The 14,051-nt window shown below is 39.5% G+C and overlaps 1 protein-coding gene across 3 annotated transcripts in view; it reads right to left on the bottom strand.

The window, feature by feature from the left end:
* RNF111 (ring finger protein 111) overlaps positions 1-14,051 on the bottom strand; it is a 48,010-nt gene that overhangs the window by 32,818 nt on the left and 1,141 nt on the right. Inside the window, exon 1 of one of the 3 annotated variants that reach the window (XM_051628482.1) lies at positions 6,112-6,349. The exons of the other annotated variants lie outside the window; for them this stretch is intronic. The gene's annotated coding sequence lies outside the window, so the exon portion shown is untranslated. Of the gene's footprint in view, positions 1-6,111; positions 6,350-14,051 lie in introns of those variants that run through there. 3 annotated transcript variants of the gene reach the window in all.

Consider the following 14,051-nt stretch of genomic DNA (forward strand, 5'->3'; position numbering starts at 1 on the left):
GGTTTTTTTAGAAAATCCACAACATTTTTCTATTTGGAAAAAAAGTAATCAAGAACTCTTCATTTTTCCTAACAAATACAGAGCCTGAAGGGCTGCTTACTCATGGAAGAGCTGCTGGCTCTTAATTAAAAATTACACAACAACTTAAATGTGACTACTTTTTAAGTGTGTGTCAGCAACCAATGATGACAAATAATCAATTCCTTCGCTATTTAAAAATGCTATTACAAATCTTTGAACAAAAGATTTGACCAAAAGACAGAACCTGAAAGAAGAGCTTGCCATTTAACTAGATTCCATTTCATCACAAGTCTCTTCAGCGCTCAGGAATAAGAAATAGCCCCACTACATAAAAGACCAGCATTCTTACAGAGAAGATGAAGAGGGACTACAAAAATATGATCCAGATAACTAAGACTCATTTGAATGAGATCATCTGCTGTTAAACACATAGAAGATCCTACAAAATCTTCCACTAATTAAAAGCAGTCCTCTTTAAAAACAGCAAGATGCAGTAAGCTCAATCAGCATTAGTGTTCCACCTTCCTCGTCAAAACATTTGCCTATTAGCTTACAGAATCATGAGGAAAAATGAAGTAGTGTGTTCTTTTAAGCTGTTTTAAGTAAAGGCTCAATAAAGAGCTGTTAAGACAGCTACTTGAAAACAATACGTTCTAAGTTCCCCTCTAAAGTATATGACTCAGTTTAGAATCATTAAGTGTACATGACTTTTATCCACTCATGTCATAAATTAAGTATCTTTTATATTAACCACGCCAAGACATAGAGCAGCACAAGAAAATTCATGCGAACCGGGAAAGTCCCTCAAAATTGCCAAGTCAAAAAACAAGCTCAAAGTTTGAGAACTTTATCATCACATACAAAAGCAGACCACATTTGAGTTATAAAATAGAGCAAGGTACTTTGCCATTAAGAATTAATTCCATTAGTAGCAATCAAAAAGCATGATAACATTAAAGCACTGCACAAGAGTGAAATGGTTCATTACACAACATTACCTCAAATTTTTGGTGTAAACTTGGTTGATGAATACATGTAATCTAACATATTACTTTGAAAATGTACTTGGAGTTACATTTTAAAACAGCCAACTCCCTTCTCCTTTTTAGGTGTCTAAAAGCACCTAGCTCAATTATCTCAAGCTTGGTTACAGTAAGTACACAGCACCTGGACACACAACCAGCCAACCACTTTGAAGAAAATGTCTGTATTTTTTTTATTCTTTTGGCAAGGCTCTTCCATGAATTAAGACACCAAGAAACAGGATCATGAAAAAGCTTGTAAAATTTGTATAGGATCTTCAGCAAAAGTGAGATAACTTAAGTACCAGTATCCCTTCCTCAAGGGCAGAACCAAATAAGACTGATTCACATATGACCCTGATGCAAAGGAGGTTGATGGAGCCATTTGAGAAGCTGCACTCCCAACATAATCCCATCAAGATCCAATCAAAGTGCTCTCACACCCTGCTCCAACAAAAGTAAAGAAGTACTGAGCAGTTAACAAAAAATAAACCACTACAGTGTTCTTTTAAAGTTTAACTACTAAATTTTAGCATATCATATATTGGTCTCCTAATCTTTGCCAGGAGATAAAATAATTTATAGTTAAAGATCCATGCATCTTTATACAACATCAACAATCAGACAGAAATCTGAAACTCTGTTTTGTTTGCTTTGATATTAAGTAGCATCAAACACATCTTTATTCACAGGGCAATATGAAATATCATTACAAACCATTCTCAATCTCCTTTGTTTGCTTTAATGCAGCCACAGTGATGACAGATACTCCAATTTTTGAATGACAAAATTACCTGAGAATTCTCTAAGCAAATTACTTATCTTCCGCCCTACAGAAAGGTACAGTATTGGTTACTAACTGCATGGTAATATTACGGAGACAGCTTCTTGCCTATGCTGTCCCAAAGAGATTCCATTACATCCAACCCAGACAGAAGAGTTTTTCTGTGCTTTGCAGAGAGGTGCTGCAGTTGCATGAACCACAGCAATGCAGGGAAGCTTACTCACTCCTTGCAGCCAGTTTTATGAACCATCACTGGTCTGGAAAGTCTACTGTTAAAGTTACACAACATTATTTCATGTACAGTACTACTCTAACTAACTTTTGCAAAGCCATCTCAAAGATAAGTCAGACCACAATGACTGTATTGGAAATTACTGTAACCAACAGTATCCATCCTATGGACCAGCAAAGCCATTTTAATCTATCTCTGAAAAAAAATTCCTCTGAGAAGTTCAAGGTTTGTTTCTTCATGTGTAAGTCAATTCAGACCAGTAAAGCGATTGTCTTGCAACAGAAATGTCAGACCACCTCTAGAACAGCTACAGAATGCCCTTGTGATGCCAGGTTATTCACCTCGGAGACTTATCATGATGGTACCCTTATGGAAAGACTATTGAAAGTTCATCTCTCACATCTTCTAATCGAAAGCAGGACAGCTACAAACAGAAGAGCTCTTCCCTACAGCTGGATCTATGGCCTGGCTCCAGCTGGAATAGATGGAACACAAGGAGTATGTACAGCTGGAAGCACCTCAGCTAGATGAGCTGGCAGGCTAAGAGCAACTCTGCATAGAGTCGTACAAACAACCAGTTAGTTCTTCCACAGTACACTATGAATCAGTCCAAGACCATAAGGCACCCACAAAAGTCCCAGCATCAATCAAGCATCATGAAGCTTTAGCATGCACATAGTCACCTGGGCAAAGAATATGTTTGGCTTTGCACAGCAGATGCAAGCAGGTGGATTTGACAAACATGGTGTTCAAAAGCACATTCTTCAGTCTAGACATTTCTTTGCTCTGTCCTAGGCTTAAACTCAGTTAGCTACATTAACACTATGTAAATCATGGCTTTAAGACATAAGCGTTACAATTTGGCAATCAGGAATGTTTTGGCTTCAGTGAACTCCAAGGCAAATATAACAGCAACTAGCCTGAGAGTAAGGAGTTGTAGCTTTATAAAAGAATGAGAAAATACACTTTTAAATTGGAGCTTAAGATCTTAACTAGGAATTACGCTTCAACCAACTTTTAGAGTATCATTTCCAGAGACAGCTGGGGAAGTTCTGAGTTACACAGGCATCAAACATAATTAAAAAAAAATCTTAGTCCCCTTGGGAGTTTTGGCCTTCAAAGTACATGTAACTGTTGTTAATGCTGTGTTATTCTGTTACCACTTCTTGATAACATTTTGAGGAGCAAAGACCTGACCTTTGCTACAACTACTAACAAGAATCTTGCAAGTGAGAACTCTGAAATTAACCATTAGGACAGTTTTATGCTGTTCTACAGGAAGCCCGTGAGAAGTCGTGGATTTTTCAGATACTAAAGAGAGTAGATCTCCCAGTTTAAGAAGGAAGGATAACGCAGCAGGCTTCCCACTCTTCACTCAGTAGAGCCCAGTGGTAGTGGGTAAAAGCAAATATTTTACTTGACAGCAGCCAAGTATCAGGACTGTGCTTTTTGGCAAAAAAAACCCAGAAGGAAGTCTCTTGCTAGTAAAGTCATGAACCAGCCTTCTCAAATGTCACTTGGTAAACAATTAATAAGGAAGACATCACTTTAATTCACAGTAACTACTTTTCCAAATAGTTACTTCTCTAAACTATATGAAACATTTAAAACACCAAACAATCTTGTTAACAAAAATTTGGGTTAGCAAAAGAAATGTTTTTTTTCTTCCTTTCCGCTCTGCTCCATCAGGGGTCTCTGTCAGGCCTGACACCAGCCCACCAAGAAAAGCACTGATCTAAACTTCAGCCTGAGGGAAGTTCACAAGTGTAACACTTTGGCTACAAATACATTTCATGTTTCTCTTTGTAGACTGTAGACTTTGGAAGCAATAGATCACTGTCACGCTGACAAAACTTAAGAGACAATGACTGGGAGTAATTATCCTCTCCCTATGTTGCATACGCATCACATACATCATTACTCAATATAGATATTTTTAAGTCTCTTCTCAATTGCACTGTCGAGCACACAGCTAAAGCACTACAGCTCTGGTGACAGAACTGACTTAAAAGAGGTTGCATATTAGTAAAGGGGGAAATCTTCATACAACATCTGCCTATGGCAAATCCACCTCTCAGTACTATCCCTATTGTTTACATGTGAATTAAAGCATCCTGTTCCCCATTCCGTCCCCCGAGCAATTTCTTCTCCATTTATTCAACTGCCTGACACCTGAGCCTCCACAGTTCATCAGCTGGGAGGTGGGGGGTACTATCCCCTGTATCTTCTCAAAAGAATGTCATCACCATTAGAGGAAATACAAACAACTGAAATGAGAAACTCTTGATCTGGAAAAAAGGCAGTAACTGCTGTCAGCTAAATGTTATTGCAGTATGGCCACCTCCACAGAAAGACAAGACTCTTATAACTGATCTGGTTATGTAGGTATACAGAGTTATTAATTTGAAGATAAAGTGAATGTCAAAGATATATTAAGATTTCCTCTTAATACACTTCTACAAAAGCCTTTGCTTCATAAAAGACTCATTTCTTAAAGGTCAGAATGTTCCCATCGAGAATTTGAAAGGACACGTGAAATATGCATGAATACTAAGAGCTGTTGTTCACCCCCAGGCTCCCAGTAACCACAGCTGTAGATGCCAGGGCTCCAACCATCAATAAAATGAACAGAAATTTAAAGATGCAAGACTTCAAGAGTTTTAAAACTGGAAGCTTGGTTCTCCTACACTTTTATTTAGCTGAAGTGAAATGCAAAACGTGTACACCACCTTTCCTGTCTTATGAATTCCACAGGTCATTTTATACTGTGGATGTTCACTTTTATCAATCAAATCGAGATCATACCTTTTCTTATCAACATCAACAAGAGTATAAATCTGAATTGGTGATAATCTTGGCTAACAGTTCTCTTCTTTCTTTTTTTTCCCCCCAGGTAGTCCCTCTACTCACACAAAGATTAGTAAAAACATTTAAATGGTGAAAAACTTACTTTGGTAGCAAGAAATACAGGTATGTGAATTAAAAGAAGCTTTAACTTCTGGTTTTAAGAGTGACAAAATACTCAGATTGTTTTAATATTAATTTTGCTCAAAAAAAACGTTTCAATGAAGTATCCAGAATTGCCCTCTCTTTGGAATTGTCTCCTGGTTACCACAAAGGCAATTCAAGGCCTTGTTTCACCACTGGGAAACCTACTTCTCCTTTCTTAGTTAATATACAGATATTCCATCATGATAAATGCTACCTAAGTCTCCATGCTGAGCAGTCAATTTTTACCTTTTTATCAAGTATTTGTTTCTGAAGTGACCACATTAAAATCAAATGAAGTTGGCCTATTACAGCAAGATCTTACCTCCTGCATTGTATCTTTCTTTGGAGGAGTACCGGAGTATCAGGAATTAAGGAATGTCATTTAATCAGCTAAAACAATCAAGACTTGCTTAGAATTTCACAAAACCATATCAAGCCGTGGAAGAGCTTACTCAAACAAAACAAAAATTCCACGCATGTACGCTCAGCCCTAATCACTGAAACACAGACACTTCAAACGAGATCCTGAACCTCTGTCCATTTCAGGAACAGTTACAAACCTACATACCTCTGAAGATCCTGGCCTACATTTCTGAATGAACGTTGCTTCCTTGTTTATCAGGCAAGAAACAACTGACAATTATTTATTTTTATTACGGGTTAAGAACCAGAATACCAACTTGGCAAACAAAACCAATGACGTTATAACAAACCCTATTACGCACACACATAAAAACTCATTTCCGTAAGGGAGAATTTGAGACCCATTTTCAAGGAGACAAAACCCAAAAGAGTGCTGCGGATTCCCGCAGTGAGGATACTGCTTTGTGCGTCAACGAGGCACTGAAAATAAAATAATGAATAAATCGGCGTGAAGTTCCCAGCCGCCCCCCTCCCGCCGCTCCCCCGCCCCGCAAGGGCCGGCACCCGCGGCCCCACCGGTGCGGGGCGGGGCTGGGGAGAGGAGGAGAGCCCACCGCCCCCCTCCCGGCCCCGCAGGCCCCACCCGCCCGGAGATACCGCCCCGCCGGGTGCGCGGCGGGACCCGCCGCCCTCCCTACCTGAGAGAGTGGGGCCGAGGGGGAAGAGGCGGCTGCCGCCGGCGCCCTAGCTGAGGGCCGGAGGGGAGGAAACGGCCCCGGCGGGCACCGGAGGGACCCCACGTCGCTGCCTGGCGCTGCCTGGCGGGCCGCCGCCTCCTCCCCGGCCCGGCCGCTGCCCCCCGGCCTGGCCGCAGCCGCCCGGGCCCCGCTGACACGCCGCGAGGCGGGCGACGTTTTGTTGTTGCGCAGCCCCCGCCGCCGCTCCCTCCCCAGCGCAGCGCGACACTCGGCGCTGCTTTACAGCAGCCCGCAAAGCGCAGCCGCGCCGGGCCCCGCCCCGCCCCCCGCCGCGCTCGGCACCGCGCCCCCTGCCGGCCCGAGGCGGAGCCGCACGGCGGGACCGCGCCGGGACATCGCGTCCGGGAAGGACAAGGAGCAGACCCGGACGGCGCTGGGACCCCGGCCCGTCCGAAAGGGCAACGCGGACCGAGCAGACGGGGAAGGCAGCTTGGGCGGGACGGCAGCAGGCGGCTCCCCGTGCCCTAGCCTGGCCCGCCTTGCATTTCTCCTTCTAGAGCCTGTATAAAAGCCTTAGCTTTCTACCCAGAGGGTCTGTTCCGCTCGCATGGCCGCGTGTGACGGCTGCTCAGCTGCAGCTCAGCCGGCGGAGCTGAACCCGGAGCTGCCCGGCCCCTCCACGGCCGCCGGCCCTGGCTCCTTCGCCGCTCCCTGTCCAAGCCCGGAGCTCCGGGATCCGCACCGGCACCGGAGCCCGCTGCCCTCCTCGGAGCCCAGCTGGAGGTGCAGCTGCTAGGAAATGTAGACAAATCGCATTTACTCTCTTTAGAAACAGGGATTTAATTTGCATTTACTGCAGTAAGGCACTTACTGACTTAGGAAGAGGTGAGCCTGCCCACTCTCCGTATTTACCACCAGACTGATGTCAATAAACCCTGAGGACCTTGAGGTACCGAGGTACGTGCCTTTGTACAGTCACCAAGTCTCACACCTACCCAACAGCACAACCCTCTGGAGTCTCTCACTCAGCAGAAAGCCTGAGTGTGTGTTCACTTCCCAGCTGCCCTGCCAGAGGTGACCTTCCATCACTTGGCACACACACTCAGAACACTTCCAGCTTAAAACTCTGGAGAGAAAAGGACTGTGTACTGTCAGTGACAAACACACACGTAAACCCGAGGTTTTGGAGCTGAAAGGCCTAACCCACAAGTAGTTAAAAGATCTTACTCAGAACACACTGCCATCACAGAGTCCTCAGGGGACAAGAGTTCTTCCATGTTGTCAAGGAGCTGAACAACCTCCATGCATTGTTACAGAAGAAATGGTCACTGGGAAAAAATGCATTTTGAGACTACTAATTGAATGAGTTTCTGAAGGAATTTCCTTAGAGCAAAAGTGGGTAAAACAACATGGACACTATTTCTCAAACAAGGAAAAAAAGCCTTAAGAAAAGGCCCTACTTCAAGAAATGCCTGCCTCAAAAGAAGAACTATTTCTAGGGACAGAAAAAAAAATGACTAAACAAAGGAATATCCAAATATGTCAAAAGTGTAGAAACAAAGAGCCAAAGGTGCAAAACTGCCTAAATGATGTGAAAATAATCAAGTTTTTCTGCTTTATGTGTAATGTGAGAGCAGAGGAAAAAGTGAGACTCATACAGAAAAGGCAGAAAAAAGGATCACAGGTGATTTTGTGTGGTTCTGGAACAAAAATACTAATTCATTTCCATTAAGGACAAAAATGCAGGTCATCCACCATTGCCTAGTGTTGCTACTTTTTTCTAGATAATTTATTTTGGGTGTTTGGTCATTTTTTATTTTTTTGAATCAAGAAAGTACAGTATGTTGCACCCAGCCAGACTTCAGTAAACAATACTGGGCCACATATGAAATAACTACTGAAAATGGGGAGAATGGGCAGATGTATAAAAATTAAAACCATGAGTAAAATGCTTAACAAGATATGACAGATAGGTTGTATCATATTTGATGGAGGTCAGTAATGGCTTTATTGGGGAGGCAATTTTAATACTTTTCATTAATGACTGGAATCAAAGTTGAAATACATAAATAAAATCTACTGGAGAAAAAAAATAAGTAAGAGACAATATAGAGGAATAACTGCATGACCCTGAAGACCAGACTAATAGCAGCAAGGTGAAAAAAAGTTTGAGTAAAATATAAATGTACACTTCAATATTAATGACTAAAAGTTTTGGTATATATTAAGTATTTGTCAGGTAGAAGGCAGTAGGAGGAGAACTTCAATAAACTATCTAATTAAGAAAATGACCAACAGCCAACAACATGATGTAGACATGAAAAAAGCAAATACAACTGTACTATATTTTAGTCTAAATATTTTTTTCAGGGAGAGGTAGGTTTCAATGCTATCGTAAAAATGATCCCTGATGCAGTCTTACAACTATTTTATCTTTTTTATATGAATTTGGGGAAGATGAACTCTAATCTTAACAGGACACTCGTGGGAGCATAGCATACATAATACAAGAGGAAGGTAATGAAATTTACCTGAATTACCTTAAGAAATGAGACACGGGGGTGTTCTCTGTAAGCTGATCAGAGGTTAATGCCAGTAAAAAACAAACAACACCAACGAATTAGGTATTTACCTGTTTACTTAATAATTGTTTTGAACACTCATAGCAAAGATGACAGCAAAGTAGCTCTTGGCAAAGAAAATGTGGAATCACTCTATGCTCCGCAATTGAAAGACACACAAATAACCATATAAAAAACAAAAACCAAGGGACATTTGAGTTCACAAATTAAAAAGCAATGCAGGGTAAGTATAGGTAGGCTTGATTTTCCCCCAGTGCAAAGTCAGAGTGGCCAGATGGTCTGTAAATGCTTTAACAGTACGTGATTTGGTAGAACTTTCCTCCTTGGGTAAATTAAAATACAGGCAGAATTCTTAGGATCTTTATTATATATGTTACCTAATTTCTATTCACTATAGGCTACCTGCTGACAAGAATCTAGTAATTTGTGGGCCAGCACACCCTTAAATTAACACTTACTATTGACTGGTTATTAACATATTTTTAAAATAAAAGTGATGGAGAAAATGAACTTCAATTCCCAGAATGATTCACCATTATTTTTAAATAGGATTTTTTTTTTTTTAAATTTAACTTAAATCTATGCCTTTAGATATATTTATTAAAGTGACTTCTGCAATTATTTTAGGATCTTGCAGAGAGAGTTACCTTGAAAACATTGTCCTAGGACAAAACCAAGAGATTCTCCTTTTAACACTTCCTTGGTACAGAAAACAAAAAGGTTAAATTGATCCTGTCTAAACTCGAGGCTCAGAACAGCTTCCAGGCTCTGGTGTAACACTCGTAACAAACCCTGCAACTTCCAACTAGAGCTACACAAACCCATTGATACTCACCCCCCAGGGCCTAGTAGGGCTAAAGAGGTGGAGAAGAAACTATTTTATCTAACTATGCCAATCAGCAACTTCACATTTTGGCAGAAAGACAAAAAACAAAGCAAACCGCTATCCTGAGGTGGCTTCAGCAGCTCAGCTTCATAGCTGGACAGTCCTGTGCACAGTGCTGCTCCAGTTTGCTTGCTCATAAATGAGAGCTTGGCACAAAACACACTTACAAATCCCCTGCCTGTGTCTAGGACTATGTATCTCTTGTCGCCAACACTGCTTCTGGAGAAGCTCCAAGTCAACTGCAGCCAGGGTATTAACCCAGATGAAACAGCCCACCCTTGACATTTATGTATATAGTTGTGTAGACCTAAAATGGATCATACTTAACTATATATTTAAATGTGTCAAGTCAATATACAATTACTAGTAATATTAATAAACTGTGAAGTTTATTAAGGAAGTATGTTCTAAGGATGATACAGAAAAAAGACCAGAAAAATAATGTGATCGATATTCAGGTGATATAAATTGTCACAGATTCAATCAGTCCTTACCAGTGAAAACTAGAGAAATGGAGAAGATATAAAAAATGCTGCAAAATTTGGATTATGAGAAATTACTAGCAGGAAACAAGAAAAGACTGGTGCATTTGCAGAGTCAAAACCAAAACTCAACAACTGACTGGGCTAAAATTTTATGATGATAAATACACGAAAATTGATTTAACAATTTCCAAAAGCTCTATAAAATCACATGAACCACTCATGTAACTGTAGATTTTTAATTTATATGGGAGAACAAAGTACCCTACACTACATAAAAACATCTATATACAAATGACTCACTAGTCTCTCATTTAATTTCGTATTGTACAGCCTGATAAGGCATTGACATGTCAGAAACAGCATTTTTGCAACACGTTACTTGAGAAATTATGCACATTTCTACTACAGTCTCAAGCAGTGAGATATTCTAAGCAAGATATTTCAAGTATATAAGTTGTCAGATAATTAAGAAGGAGTAGTATATATAATTACTTGGAAATAGCTGCTTTGTTGACAGCATTAATGGTCTTTTATCAAAAACAAATATACTGCCAATCTGTTAATAAAAAGATCACGAGCTATTCCTTTAGATTCTTCCAGTGTTTGTACAATAATAGAGCCAAATACGTTTGCATTTTAATGATGAATCAGCAGCTACTTTTAGAGCAATTACATTTAAAACAAACAAAAGGATACTGCATTTAATGATCTTATTTTACACTAAGAAATTCAATAGCCATTTCCTAGCATGTACATATATTTTCAGTAGTAAAATAAAGGAAAGTGTTCTATTTACAAGTAGATTATGTTCTCCTTGCTGTTCCTTAGAATTTTAACAAGAGCTACTTTAGAGATCAGAAACTTATTTCTACAGCTTTCTTCTGACTGCTTATCATAGTGTGTATCAATGATACATAAAAAAGAAAACTTCACATTTGAGGTGGAAAAAGCTTTTTATAGCAGTGATGCATATGAAATTAACAGTGATCTTAATCTCCAAATGTATATTTTGTCAGGCATTCACTGAAAATGTCTCAAACTGTGTCTGGTAATAATTTTTAAACTTAAGCTTGGTCAAAGGTTTGAATACAGTCCTATTGATACCACAAAATACTAAAAGCAAAGTTTGAAATTCTAGTAACCAGGCGAAGTAACATGAAAACTAGGACAAGATTCAGTGCCTTTCAAAGTAAAAGGGACTCTTCCTGTTGATTTCAATTCATCTAGCATCAGCCCAACATCTCATTCTTTTTAAGAAAGAGTTAGATCCAAAAAGGAACTGACTCATTGCATCATTTACTGCTGTAATTACTAGCTTTGATATAGGCAGCAAAGTAGAATCCAAAATACTGTATTATAAACTTGGATTTCTGAAGCAAACAAAGGCCTAAGACTGAAAAAACACATTGTAAAAAATCAGTTCATAAGCAACCAGGATGTTACAGAGAGAACTGCACACAGCTTTGCTGATAAAAAGACATAGAAGAGCAATGTGTCTCAAACGAAAGATGATCCTGTTTAATTGCAGGTACTTTATTTGGAGGTGACCCTGCAGCACCCCCAACCCCTCCCCTTTCCCTAAACCAACATCTCTTCTTTTTAGAAGGCTTTTTCACAGGGAATATGAACAAATGGGTGGCTGTGTGAAGAGGAGAAAACTAGGATGGCCTATTCAATTCTAGGTGAATGCTCTAGCCAGGAGGCTTCCTTACAAAATAAAAAGGCAGGAACTACTTCTCTATTACTGCATTTGCAGAGTCAAAAATAAAACTCATTATCACTGAATTTTTACAGAGCCCAATTATGGTAAAACTGCACGGAGTATACCAACTGCATTAAGCCATAAAAGAAGATTAAATAGCTACAGTTTGGTCCTCTACTATGCTTCAGTGAGAGGTTAGCAAAATACTGGTCAGCAGTGTTAAAACTGGGATAACCTTCCTAGCAGAAAAAAAGCAAACTTGCAGCATTCAGGGAAAAAACAGTAAAAATCTAAGGACGTTCACAAATTTCAGGTGCTTCATACAAGAGAGAGAAAAAATAATTTACAGGAGTACAGTTTTGGACTTTTGTCTTGGTTGTTACTAAATATCTGGGCCAAACATTTATCCTCTTTGAAAGCCTATTACCATTTCCTAATCAAACCTTACCACAAATTTCAGAACCTAATGGCAGAAAACAATCTTCTCTTTGAAACTAGTAGATACATCAAGAGACTATAAAAGAACAGTCTTTTCCTTTAAAAAGTCAACCAGTCAGGAAATTAGAAACTAGCCAACTTAATTAAAATTCCTGGACAAATTCAAAATATTTGTAGATACCTGGAAAATAACAAAGTGACACCATACAAGCAACATGATTTGTTCACAACAATCTATCAAACCATTTATGGTTTCACAGACATGAGGAAACTGAAGATCTTCACTTCGGCGACACTTTTGACATTCTGTTCCATTGACATTTTCTTAAGGAAGGAAATTCAGTCTGGACAGAAACTACATAAATCTAGTGCAACACTGGTTGTGCTCAGAGGATCACTATTAGTAGCTCACTATCAAACTGTAAGTTTGTATCAAATAACATTCCTCATACACCTCAATATTGTAATATCTTTGGATAAAGGCTTACAGATTATGCTTATAAACATGCATCTGACACCAGGTTAAGAGGTACTACAAAGAGAAAAAAAGTCAAGACTAGAGTTTGAAATCACTGTGGGGTGGGGTGCCAGGGCAGGGAGGTGCTGACAAGCAAGAAATAATCAACTGCACAGAAAAAAAAACCCAACACAAACTTGCAGAAAAAGCCCACAACAATAGGCAGAGTGGATCACAAGGCCAACGTGTCAACAAGTTCATGAGATTGAAAAAGGCATACATCCCACTGAGATGCATAATCAGAAGTGTTGTCACCAAGATAAAGAGAAGTTGTGAAAAGTCTGGACAGGCGCTAGAGGGGTGCAACAAAAGGTCATGTGCTTCAGAACTGATTTAAAAAGGGAAATAATCCATGCTTTGGACCAAAAATAGAAGGTAATTGTCTTTAGTTTATGTAAAAGAATGCTGCAAAAAGAAAAGGAACACGGTCCTTTACATTAACTTTGAATAAGAAGGCTAAATTGCAGCAAAAGAGATTTAATCTATACATTTGAAAAAGGATAGTTAAGAACTAGAGCAGACTGCCTGAGGAATGAGCGGAATCTGTATTTAAGGCTTTAGGAACAGGTTAGGCAAACACCCAGCAAGGTCGTTTTCATAATGGCTCATTGTGCCTTGAGACAGGAGGATGTCTGAGAATACATGGAAGGCCACATTTGGCTCTGTTGTTTGTTTTTTATTTGGGGGGTGGGAGGGTGAGTTAGGTTTACAGTTTTGACATCTCCATGACATCAACGAGTGAAGTTTACTTAAACGGTGCGAGTGCTGTATTCCTTAGCCCTCTCATCTTCTGCCCTAGAACTGGGCACAGCAAACTCTTCATCAATACTAGAGCATAACCTCTGGGTCTTCTGTGTCTTTGTACAAGTTTACCACAGCAAAATGGAAAGCCCTGATTGTGACTTCGTTGCACTGCTGATTTCAACATAATGTGCAAATGAAATATATTTAGGGCTTGTGCATGCTCTGTTAAAATACTATATAAGCACTCACAAAATCTGTTTCTGTAGTCTAAAGTTAAGCTAAATAATTAATTAAAAAACCTCAAAGTCAATCCTAATGCATTTGATGTCAATACAAATATTTTTACAGAATATAGAGTAAGAAAGAATATATGTTTTCTTATTTACAATTGTTCTTTTTATAAACTCTTGGTACTAAGTGCAACAGCAATATTATATATCTAAAACATACACGCAATTATCAGTCCAAAGTGTGTTTTCTTTTAGACTTCTATGCATTTAAAAGTTAACTTTTAAATACATGAATATTAGTCTTTAAGGGATAACTCATTAAACAAAGTATTATTTAAATATTTGAAGTGCATTTT

Source organism: Apus apus, chromosome 10 (assembly GCF_020740795.1).
Source record: "Apus apus isolate bApuApu2 chromosome 10, bApuApu2.pri.cur, whole genome shotgun sequence".
Lineage (NCBI taxonomy): Eukaryota > Metazoa > Chordata > Aves > Apodiformes > Apodidae > Apus > Apus apus.